General features: G+C 39.5%; 1 long non-coding RNA gene across 3 annotated transcripts in view; it reads right to left on the bottom strand.

Annotated features, from left to right (window-relative positions):
* Positions 1–12,744, bottom strand: part of LOC120362300 (uncharacterized) — a 493,086-nt gene that overhangs the window by 465,725 nt on the left and 14,617 nt on the right. The gene's annotated exons all lie outside the window — the stretch shown is intronic.

Here is a 12,744-nt window from a genome sequence, read left to right as displayed (position 1 = left end):
GAGCAGTAGCAATAGTAGTAATTCTTGTTCTGCTCTTGATTTTAAGGAAAAAGCATGATGTCTTTCACCTTTCAGTATGATGTTGGATGTGAGATTTTTCACAGATAGCCTTCATCAGGTAGCTAACTGTTCTGTATTTTTTAACAATACCCTGAGGTGTAAATTGTTCCATTATCTGATTCAATTAAATAGGGATTCTTTTATAGTGGCAGAGTGCTGAGGCTTTGAGGTTGCTCAGACCTCAGGGAGGTTTTTATTTAGCTGCCTCTTCTGGTTTTCTCTGGTCATCTTCAACTTCTCTACCAATTCCCCTGTTGCTATAAGATCTTGTCGCTATTAGCCTCCTTTTTGCTGCTCACCATTAAGGTATCTGTTGTTTGTTTGTTTGTTTGTTTTTTTGCCGTGCCCTTGGGCATGATCTTTCCCACGCTGTTTTAAATAAAGTCGGTGTTATTTGGGAGAGTTGCTCTCACGTCCTATTGCCACTGTAACAAATTACTGCAAACATAGAGACTTAAGTATCTATTCTATTACAGTCTTTAGGTGAGAAGTCTAAATTCAAGGTGTTGGCAAGGCTACATTCCTTCTGCGGGTTCCACAGGAGAATCAGTTTCTTTGCTTTTCAGCTCCTAGAGTCTATTAGCATTCCTTGGCTTGAGGCCTTCTTTAAATCACTCCAACTCTTGTGTTTCTCATTACACATACTTGTGTCTCTCCCTCTGGCCCTCAGGTTTCCATCTTATGAGGACCCTTTTCATAACAATGGAACCACTCAGATAATCCAGGATAACATTTCCATCTCAATATCTTTAATCAAATTTGCAAAGTGTCTTTTGCTATGTAAGGTAATACATTTACATGTTCTATGTATTAAGACATGGACATTGTTGAAAAAACCTTGTTTTACTTCAGCTGTGAGGCTCCTTGTGTTTAAGTTTTGTCTCTCTTCATGGGCAGAAAGTCTGTGTCATCGGAGGAGTTAGTGGTCCACTTCTCCCAGAGTAGCAACCCCGATCTCAGAGGAGATGTTAGACCCCAGTGTTCTGTGCTTGCCCCTCTTGGTGTGGAACTTCCACCCTACAAGCAAGCTGGGTCAGCCATGTGCATTCAGGGCCAAGCATTCCTGACCTGATTCACCTAGGGCAGAACCTTCAACCTGAAAGTGGTGGCTTTATCAGGAAAGAGCTCTGGAACAGAGTTATCTATAATCTGGAACTGAGGCTATGCAGTGTGCCACTGGTCTATCCTTCCTGGTGAAACTGCAGTCTTAAACTGAAAGTGTGGTGAAGACATAGCCCTATGTTCTTGCTAAACATGTCTGGGGTACAGCTCCCCTCACACTCAGTAGGGGAAAAGAGAGAGTGGTGTGAGTGGATCATGCCTCAAATGCCACAAGCTCATTGTTCTTACCAAGATTTAGTAGATTTTCTTAAGTATATTTTTCCTCTATCTACTCTATGCCCTTAGGACCATTTCTGGAGACCTTGAAAGTTTTTATATGTTTTATTCACAATTTTCAGTGGTTAAGTGACTGCTTCACTGGCAAGAATGTCCACCATGCTTTCCCTGTTACCATTCCAGAAGTTTCATTCCAATGTATCCTTTTAATTTGTGACAAGCTATAGTTCCCTCAGCCCTAAAACTGCTACTCACTCCAATAAAATGGAAGCAGCCATTCAGAAGATGCCAGACACATCACTACCAATGCTATATATTTTAGAATTCTTTTTTTATTTCCATAGGATACTCAGGAGCAGCTGGTGTTTGATCACCTCAGTAAGTTCTTTAGCAGTGATTTGTGAGATTTCATGCACCCATCACCTGAGCACTATGCACTGCACCCAATTTGTAGTCTTTCACCCCTCACCCCCCTCCCCTCCTTTACCCTTGAGTCCTCAAAGTCCACTGTCTCATTGTTATGCCTTTGCATCCTCAGAGCTTAGCTCCTACTTATGAGTGAGAACATACGATGTTCATTTTTCCATTCCTGTGTTACATCATATAGAATAATATTCTCCAATCTCATCTAGGTTGCTGCAAATGCCATGAAGCCATTCCTTTTTATGGCTAATAGTATTCTGTTGTACATATATATGATATATATATCATATATAGGTCATATATGTCATGTTATGTATATAAATGATCATATATATGACAGTTTATATGCATAACATATAAGACATATATGACAGTTTCAGATACATATGAAACTATATTCATATATAAATATATGATATATATTCATACATATGACATATATACATGTCATACATCTATATATGACACTTCCTTTATCTACTCGTTGATTAATGAGTATTTGGGTTGGTTCTACTTTTTTTGCAAATTGCAAATTGTACTGCTATAAACGTGTGTGCAAGTATCTTTTTTGTGTAATGACTTCGTTTCCTCTGGGTAGATACACAGTAGTGGGAATGCTGAATCAAATGATAGTTCTACTATGAGTTCTTTAAGGAATTTCCACATTGTTTTCCACAGTGGTTGTACTAGTTTACATTCCCACTAGCAATGTAGAAGTGTTTCCTGTTCACCACATTCATGCCAACACCTATTTAATTTTTTTTAGTATGGTCATTCTTGCAGGAGCAAGGTGCTATTGCATTGTGGCTTTGATTTGCATTTCCTCGATTATTAGTGATGTTGGCTAATTTTTATGTTTGCTGCCCATTTGTATATCTTCTTTAATTGTCTATCATGTCCTTAGCCCACTTTTTGTTGGGACACGATCAAGTGGGTTTTATACCAGGGATGCAGGGATGGTTTACCATATGCAAGTCAGTAAATGTGATATACCATATAAACAGAATTGAAAACAAAAATCACACGATCATCTTAATAGACATAGAAAAAGCATTTGACAAAATCCAGCAACCCTTTATGATTAAAACTCTCAGCAAAATCAGCATAAAAGGGACATACCTCAATGTAGTAAAAGCCAGCTATGACAAGCCCACAGCCAACATAATACTGAATGGGAAAAGGTTGAGAGCATTCCCTCTGAGAACTGGAAAAAGACAAGAATGTCCACCCTCACCACTTCTCTTCAACACCGTTGGGGAAGTCCTAGCCAGAGCAATTGGGCAAGACAAAGAAATACAGGGCATCCAAACTGATAAAGAGGAAGTTGAACTGTCGCTATTTGCTGATTAAATGAAGTGTAGAGAGCATATAAGCTTAAAAAAAGACAAAACTTTTTCAAATGGGATTGTTTGATAAGAAAAGTAGCAGAAGGCTAGCGGACAGGGCATAATAAATTTAGGAGCTTCTTAAATGATTCAACTAATCTAGATAAAATAGGAGAAGACTGAGGAAATGTTAGTACCTAGGATATTAGGCTCTGGAACCTCAAATTCTCCCTCTCAGCAATGTCTTTTTATTCCATCTTCCTTTTCCTCTTCTCTCCCAAAAATACATCACAGAGATAGAAATAAAAAACAAAAAACTTTAATGATTGTATTTTAAGCCTAGTGTCAGAATTTATCTTATGGAGGAGACTATCTTTTGATTAGCACAACAAACTGACATAACTTTTTAACTGTGAAAAATAGGCTTCAGATTATTTCCTGGTAGGGTGGGAAACAATCTGAAAATAATAAATAAATAAACAGAATGTATTGCTTAATACAAGCAACAGGAGCAACAATAACTAGTATTTAACGAGCTTTTAATACGAACCACATATATTCGCAGACATTTTGTATGCAACAATTCATTTAATCTTCAGCAGCCTATGAGGTAGGTATTTGCAACCGTCTTGTTTTATGGATGGAGAAGATAAACCATAAATTGATTAGTAACTTTCTCAAGGTCACCAGAGTAATGATAGGGCAGGTATTTAAAACTGAGTATTCCTCCATTCTATCTACAGCAAGAAATACAGAAAGATCCTTGACCAAAAGATGGCTGGAAAAAGAAGTGTGGGAACCCTAATAAAAAATAATGGAGGAGAGCTGACATGAATCAGAGGAAAACAGATACAGAAAGATGACCATGAATGGAAACTTAGTGCGTGGAGAGACAGTCAGTTGGTGAAATTCCGTATTCACCAAAAAGATCGATTTTTTTTTTTTTTTTTTTTTTTTTTTTGACACGGAGTCTCGCTCTGTTGACCAGGCTGGAGTGCAATGGTGTGACCTTGACTCTCTGCAACCTCCACCTCCCAGATTCAAGTTATTCATCTGCCTCAGCCTCAGCCTCCCAAGTAGCTGGAATTACAGGTATGTGCCACCACACCCAGCTAATTTTTGTATTTTTAGTAGAGACAGGGTTTGACCACGTTGATCAGACTGGTCTTGAACTCCTGACCTCAGGTGATACACCTGCCTCAGCCCTGTGACGTGCTGGGATTACAGGCATAAGCCACTGTGCCCAGCCTCCAGATTTCTAAAAAATGTAGTTAATTAATATTCAACTTTAAATAATTATTTTTTTCTGGGCTGAGACATAAACACTTTCTAATAACTCAAGCTTTCAGTAACAATCTGCTATGTGTTGTCAGGGTCTTGGAGAAAATCAAGGACAAAGGAACCATTTTCTTCCCTGAAGTTAACAATGGAAAGAGATATACGGGACACAAAAACAAGAACTCGGCAGGCTCAGGATATGACAACGGAGGTGATTTTTAAAACCTCATCTTGGAAGTCTGCAAGAAGCAAAGGGAGGCCATTGAAATCCCTTGATTATGAGAAAGGAATACACTCAGCATACACTCATCGTGAGTGGAGGTGACGCCATCAAGGCTGGGGGCTTGGAGACACACAGGTAGCTGTCCTCTCAGAGACATGAGGACTGTATCCCTAGGCTCTGTGCTTCGTACCCACTGGGCCTCAGGCAAGGTGTGGGGCCACTGGGCCCATAGTTTTATTCTTTATACATAAAATTGCACATATTTATAGAGCAAATGTGATATTTCGATATATGCATACAGTGTGAAATGATCAAACAAGAGTGATTGTGATACTGATCGCCTCGAATATTTACTGTTTCTCTGTGTTGGAAGCACTAAAAATCCTTTCTTCTAGCTATTTTGAAATATACTATAAATTATTGGTAACTATAGTCACCTTACTATGCTACAGAATATCAGAACTTAGTCCTTCTAAGTGCAATCTTTATTTATTTATTTATTTATTTATTTATTTATTTATTTATTTTGGAGACAGAGTTTCACACTATTGCTCATGCTGTAGTGTAGTGGTGCAATCTCGGCTCACTGCAATCTCCACCTCCTGGGTTCAAGCAATTTTCCTGCCTCAGCCTCCTGAGCAGCTGGGACTATAGGTGTGTGCCACCATGCCTAGCTATTTTTTTTTTTTGTATTTTTAGTAGAGACAGAGTTTCACCATGTTGGCCAGGATGGTCTCGATCTCCTGACCTAGTGATCCATCTGCCTTAGCCTCCCAAAGTGCTGGGATTACAGGTGTGAGCCACCGCAGCCAGCCTCTAAGTGCAATCTTATTATTTTTTTTGAAGACAGAATCTTGCTCTGTTGTCCAGGATGGAGTGCTGGAGTGCACTGGTGCAGTCATAGCTCACTGCAGTCTTGACCTCCCAGGCTCAAGTGATCATCACACCTCAACCTCTCAAGTAGCTGGAACCACAGGCATGCACTCTATGATTGGCTAACTTTTAAATTATCTGTAGAGATGTGGGCTTACTATGTTGCCCAGACTGGTCTTAAACTCCTGGGCTCTAGCAATCATCCCACCTCAGCTTTCCAAAGTAATGGCATTATACGCATGAGCCACCACTCCTGGCTCTAACTCTTTTTATCTAAATACATTTCTCCAGTTAGCTGGCTAGCTAAATGAATGGATATACAGATAGAAACATGGATAGATGGATGGATGAATGAATGAATGGATGGATAGATTAAATAGATAGACAGATAATAGGTTAGTAAAAAATGTTAATAATAACCTCTTGATAAATTTAAAATATTCCCTCATTTCTCTCAACTGCCATGCATTATTTTTTAATTTTTCATTCTTATTGGAATGTGATATTGACAAGTGTTAAATAAAAAATGATCATATATTCCTAAACAAGATAGATCCTTGAGTTTAAAAAGTTTAAGTCAAATTGGCATTTTTTAAAAATCTGGTAATTAGGTAATTTTACCCATTCATTCATTTATACATGTATTACAATCATTTCTTGAACACATGTATTTCTAAAATGTGTACTAGAGATCAAAGTTCAGTGGGAAGACATATAAGATTTTAATGTGGGGGCCTTTAATCTCTCAGCACTTTGGGAGGCTGATGTGGAAGTGTTGTATGAGCCTAAGAGTTCAAAACAAGACTGGCCAAGATGACAAGAGACAAGACCCTGGCTCTTAAATAAAATAAAAAAAAAAAAAACCTAGTTGTGGTGGTATGCACCTGTAGCTCCAACTACTCTGGAGGCTGAGACAGGAGGATTACTTGAGCACAGGAGTTTAAGGCTGCAGTAAGCTGTGATCATGCCAATGTACTCCAGACTGAGTGACAGAGCAAGATCCCATCTCTAAAGAAAAAATAAAATAAATAAATAGACAAAATTTTACTGTGGTGGATGATATGGATAATGAATTAGGGTATGACTAAATCAGGGCATAAAATAATATTTTATTGGTGTTTTGGCTAGAAATTAAGAAATGCATTTTTCCTTTCTCCACCACTTCTTTCCCAGAAAGAAAATATATTCAGAGCATGAAAAACTAACCCTTACATATTATGCAAAGATTTAGGTGTGAAACACCACTGTAGAAATTGGTAACCTCACCTAAACCATTTGGTAGGCTCTTTTCATGTATACCAGCAAGGATGGAATTTTCCTGAGACACAGTTTTCAGTAAGGCAGGATTAAGGTATTACTCTACCATCCTGAAACCAGGTTAGGTATAATTATTCTGAAGCAAAGAAAGCCAAAGTCAGAGAGCATCTGCTCGCACCTACGTTCCCCGCAGGTGGGAGGGCAACCAGAGAATTTATCTGTTGCATTAGATGAAGATGACTGAAACTGACTGCTCCAGATCCGGTCTTCTGATACAACAGACTGGGACCCAGCAGCAAGCTTTGAAGGAAGGAGGGAGAAGGCGACAGAAAACATGCACACATCGCCAAGCTAAAGTAGCAAAGCCCCAAGTATCCTCTCTTAAATCCATGCAAAAAGAATTCAGAAAAGAATGAGAGACAGAGAAACAGTCAAGCTTGCTTTTAGACCACACAAATATGTGTTAACCTGTTAATGTCCTTGAAATATCTACCCCTAGAAAACAGAGTACAGTCAGTCCATAGAAACTGACCAGCTTGGTTTGTGACTCACTCTCCCTACTGGTGGGAAGTAGAATCATTATCAGGAACCTTGATCTTGCAGAGATCACAAAAACACAGAACAAGGGGAATAAGAGCAAGAAAGACTCAAGCATCCTTGCCATAGTAGAGGAGAAAGTTACACAGGAGTAGAGGTAATGCTGAGGCCCAGAAGACGAGCAGAAGTTGGCTGGAAGTAATTCCTTTCATAGTCCCTGCCTTTTTGGGCAGCCTGACATTCCCGGGAACCTAAAGTCCAGTCCCATTTCTGCCCCAGGTTGCATGAAATGGCCCTAACATTTGTAATTAATGCCTTTATTTTCTTAATCTCCAGAAGGAAGTTTCTATTATAATCCCAATTTGTGAATAGATTTAAACTCTTGCCTTTTGTAAGACTATGCTGTTAGGTAGTGTGATAAAAACGAATTGGCAAACCTGCTGCCTTTAAAAATTAACAATGGAGAGGATGGGCAGATAGTTAAAAACCACCACATCAAACCACTGAAGGGCTATCATTATCTCCAAGCTTCAGATGAGGGAATTGAGAAGCCACATCATTCAATACCTTCTTGCTCAGTGTCCACAAGAAATACAGGGTTGAGCTTCACACCAGGACCTACCAATCCCAGAGCACAAGCTAAGTCAAGCAGAACCAGGAGGCAATTCCAAGTGAGCAGCTCCCTTGAGACTGTTCCTACCCAGAGTCTTTGGATGACGGATTCAACATCCTTCCATGGACTCTAGCCTCTGTTTTGTAGATACCTTTGGAGAATAAAACAGCAAGCTTCTCAGAGGCATGGCTTATGAGAAATTTAACTTAACCTGGCTTACGAGTAAATAAATGATCCAGTGACTTTTGGGGTGAAATAAGCACTATGCTTAAAATGGAAAAGTTTTCATGCGTGTATAATTAAACTGTTCTGTAAGAATAGAGGAGAAATTCAATGTGTTTAAATCCACAAGTTCATTACTGTTACGAAGATAATATAGGAAAGTCAGATGTCAGCTAGGTGTGGAGCAAAGGACTCTGGGACACAAAAACCCTGAGATCTAATATTGCTCTGAACTGTTTTCATAGGATGACTAGGGATAAGCCATTCTTTCTTTCTAGAACTCAGTTTTCTCATCAGAAAATGAAAAGATCAAACTGAATGACTAGTGGCTCCTTGCAGACATGCTAATTTGTAAAGCTTTATGCTTACATGCTGCTAAAAATGAGGAATGAATTGAGTGTTGGTATAGCCTGTTTTCTCTCTCTCCTCTTTGTAGAAAAGAGGGCACCAATATGGATCAAGGAAGGATTGAAAGACACAGTGAAGGGCACACTAGGACTCCTTACGTGGAGAGGGAGGGAAGATACAGCCTCTTCCTATTTGTGATTCTCTTTCTTCTTTCCCACATAGCTGCGGTGGGAAATGAGTCCATTAGGTTCTGCTATTCATTAGTGTGTCCTTGTCCTTGGAAGGTCTTGGGCAACCAAAATAAGTTTGTGGGGCAAGAAAACATACACTGAGTGGCTCAGGCTGTCTCTACATGATGAGAGAATTTGGGGAGTGCTGCATGTGCCCCCTGAAGATGCAATTAAGACGGAAAGATAAAGACTTACTAGAGAGGATGGAAAAGGAATGAAGAGTTTGCCGTTGTTTTGCTTGGCTCCTGCCTTAAAACGACAGGACCCAGCACGAGGAGACAGAGAACACTGAGTTATTTACCAGGTCCTAGAAATTTAGCTTATCTAGAAGCCTGGGTTTAACTGTAATTGTCTGCATTAAGCCTGCTGAGGATACACACTCTTGGTTTCAGAATAGGCCCAAGAATAACCACATTCAAGCACTTCAATTCTTTCCATTATGAATACAACACCCTAGAGCAGGTTTCTAAGGACCCTGACAACTTGAATTACTGTCTTTTCCTACTTGCCTGCTTGCGACTGAGCTTACAATGAAATGACTTTAAACAATGTCACACCTCTTTACCCACAGACACAGTTTACAGGACCTCATTCGCACTCCAATAGCAATCAGAGGAAGGGAGTGTCAGGCAGAGACTCACCATCACACTGCAGCGGGTGAGCCCGGCAGCCTTGGCAAAGTCATTTCCCACTTCCTGCACTCACTTTCCCTATTGTGGCAAAACGAGAGGCTGGACTAGACAAGAGACTCTTTATGAATCTTTTCAATTTTTAACCCATTCAATTCAACAAACATTTTCAGAGTGTGTAGTATGTTGCCCTCACTGTGCTACATAGCTCCCAGCTGTAAAATTTAATTTTTTTTATTCCATTGAAAAATAGAGTCAGGTAATTTTCATGCAATTTTTAGCAGGAAATCACTGGACTGGGAGCCACAAGACCTAGGTTCTGCTTACAGAGACATCATGAAATATTTGTGTGCTCTTTGCAGTTACGTCAGCCATCTGGGTTTTAGTTTCATCCACTGTAAAAGGAAAAGGAAGCATGAGGATTATGTTGACAGTTCACAGACAGTCTGAACTATCTTGTCATCCATCAGTCTTACAACCACCATGCACTGAAGGCATATTCTGTGCTAGGCCATCAGAAAAGAACTGATGATTTAGAAAAAAAAATGAATAACCTGAAAAGTTCTGTCAATAAATTAGCAGGGGAACTTTGATTTATTCTCTTCTGACTTTCTCTTATTCAGGAAATCTTCCCTGAGGCATAATCAGAATTTTCCCTTCTCCCTCTTTTTCTTGGAATCTTGAGCATTATTTTAGTAGGAAGTTATTGCACAGCATAGACATGGTTAACTTACATTCCTGTCTTCCTTTCAGTCTGAGAGTCCTTGAGGGCAGATCTTGGCCACTAGATTCTTTGTATTTATAATTCTTATACAGGTTCTGCAACCTAGCAAGTGCTCAATAAAAGTGCCTCCTAGTGATTCCCTACCACTTACTACTTTATTCCAGGTCTAAATTTCTTCTCAACATACCAGACAGAGAGCAATTCTCACCAGAGAAGATCCCACTGTGTTTTATGCTGGATCTGAATTTTAAGTAATTGTAAGTAAATTAGCTAATTTTATATTTGTTCATTCACTTGGAATAGGATAAAGCAAAGCTTCACTCTCCTCTCCTTCCCATTAGTGCTGGAATTGTCCCCTGTAACTTGCTTTAGCCGATACAATGTTACCAAACACAACATGATCAAAGGCTTGAAAGATGATTTCCCTCCTGAGCTTCTGCAATTACCATGGAAAGAACATGGTCTGGTGGTCCCTGATCCCCAAAGAATAAAAGACACATAGAAAATGCTTGGAGTAAACGTGCTGTTTGGCATCAAGCCCAATCTAGACCCCACAACACTTAGCCAACCCTCAGATTCATGAACAAAAATAAATATTGTTTTAGCTCATTGTGTTTTGAGATAATGTATTATTCAGCACTTTGATAACAAAAGATGACTGATGTGAGTAGAAACGATTCAGCCACAGCTGAATCATTTCTTTATACTTCTTGAGGTTTCTCTCTCCATTACCTCTCCAAATCCTAGGGAATGTATTTGCTCAATAGAGATTGTGAAAACAAAAATGTAAGACATTGGGTACAGAGATCAAGGACATAATCATTGTCTTCAAGGAACTCACGGCGGCGTAGGAGAGGCAGTCAAGTAAATTCATGAATACAGTAAGATGCCACATGTGCTTTGACAGACTGAGGCCGCACATAGATGGGCAGCTATGAATGACCACATAGAGAGACACCTGAACAAGTCTAGCAGGTAATTGAACCTACTGAAAAGCTTTTAAGAAGTGGTGATGTGTAAGCTGAGTTTTGACAGATCATAAGAAATAACAAAATGCAGGGAGATGAAAGGTGATAAAACATAAGGGGTAATATGTGTAGTATTGAGTAAAAGAGAGCATGGCATGATGAAATATAGAAAACATCTCAGACTTTGAAACTAGAAGGGTAGTGGGTTCACATCTTGACTCCATCACTTACTAATTACAATTTGCATAATACTTCACTAAGACTCCGTTTTCTTAACTGTAAAATGAGAATAATTTTATGCTCCTTGCAAAAGTGGCTGTGAATGTTAGATATCTATCACACAAGTCAAAGAAAATGTGCAGAGGTCGATAGTGATGAAGAGGAGGGCAACAAAAGAGTGAAGTAGGGAGGGAGTAGAGAGGCAGAAGAGGAAAATAACGCTGTTAAGCTTTTCTAGTGCATGAAAGCAAGGAAGTCAATCTGTTGCAGACCCTGTAAAATGGTTTAAACCACAATCCGAACAGATTTTTACTAGCAGGGATGAATAACCAACAAGCTTCATTTCTGGCAGTGTGACTCCTACGGGAAGAAAAATCTCTAGGCTTCCACAGTGCTTGGAGTTTCTTCATGCTTGCTCAGTCAGCTCCTTAACCACATCCACCATGCTTTGTGAGGGTGGCACAAGTTCACTTTGATTGGGATCTTCAAAATTTGGAGTGTTGTCATGTCAGAAGGAGATTTGGGTGTTCGGAATCTAAATTCTCAGTTCTCACCTGTGCTGCAATGCCAGTTTCCCCTATCTCAGAACACAGTTCTTACCACCCTCCCTCTTACTCACCAGCTTGCACATGCATGGACCATCCTTTGATTTTTCATAGACACTGAGCTTTGTTCTTCCTTGGGCTCTTTGCCTTTGCTGTTTACTCTGCTTAGAATTTTCCTCCAGAGTTTGCATGTTTGTTTTTCATAGCTGACTCCCAGTCAAAACTTAAGTTCTAATTCCAACATTTCCCCCTCAAAGACATTTTATTTCCCGACAACCCACTTGTAATGACGCATTTCAAAGAGAATGTACAGGAAATGATGTATTTCAAATGTACACCTTTACTATCTCTTTCCTATTCACACTCAGACTAATTGCATAAGTGAGATTTCCCAAGCAGGAAGCCTAGAAAAATGCCTGGAAAACCACAGGTGTCCAATAATGATTCTCTATGCACACATACAGAAAACTAATTGGTACAGCGTCTAAGGACACAGGGTCAGTTCAGTAAGAGGCTAATTTATCTGACTCAAGTCTTCCTCAAAATGGAATAGGGGATATTCATGAAACTCTGAAGCACAGTATAAAGGCAAGAGCAGGGTATGGATCTGGGTGAGATGAGGCAGGAGATGTCCCAGAGAGTCATTTATGCAGATTCTTAACTGTCATATTAATATATCACATTTTATTGTTTAGCTAACATAGAGTCTTTGAACAGGGTGTTAATCAGGACCTCTGTTTATAAAATAAAATCAATCTAGCTATCTTAAGCAAGAAAAGAAATATTTATTATATTACAGCACTCACAGAGCCTCTGAGAGGATCAGATGTCTTAGGATTGGTGCTACACAGCCATAAATAAAGCAGTTAGTACATGATTCTCGGCACACACCATGGAGCTTGTCGAGCAGAAACACTATTGCCACCACTGCC

The sequence above is a fragment of the Saimiri boliviensis genome, chromosome 15 (assembly GCF_048565385.1).
Source record: "Saimiri boliviensis isolate mSaiBol1 chromosome 15, mSaiBol1.pri, whole genome shotgun sequence".
In the NCBI taxonomy this organism is placed as follows: Eukaryota; Metazoa; Chordata; class Mammalia; order Primates; family Cebidae; genus Saimiri; species Saimiri boliviensis.
The sequence above is the reverse complement of the archived record's forward strand: the minus strand, read 5'-3'. Positions and strand labels throughout refer to the sequence as shown.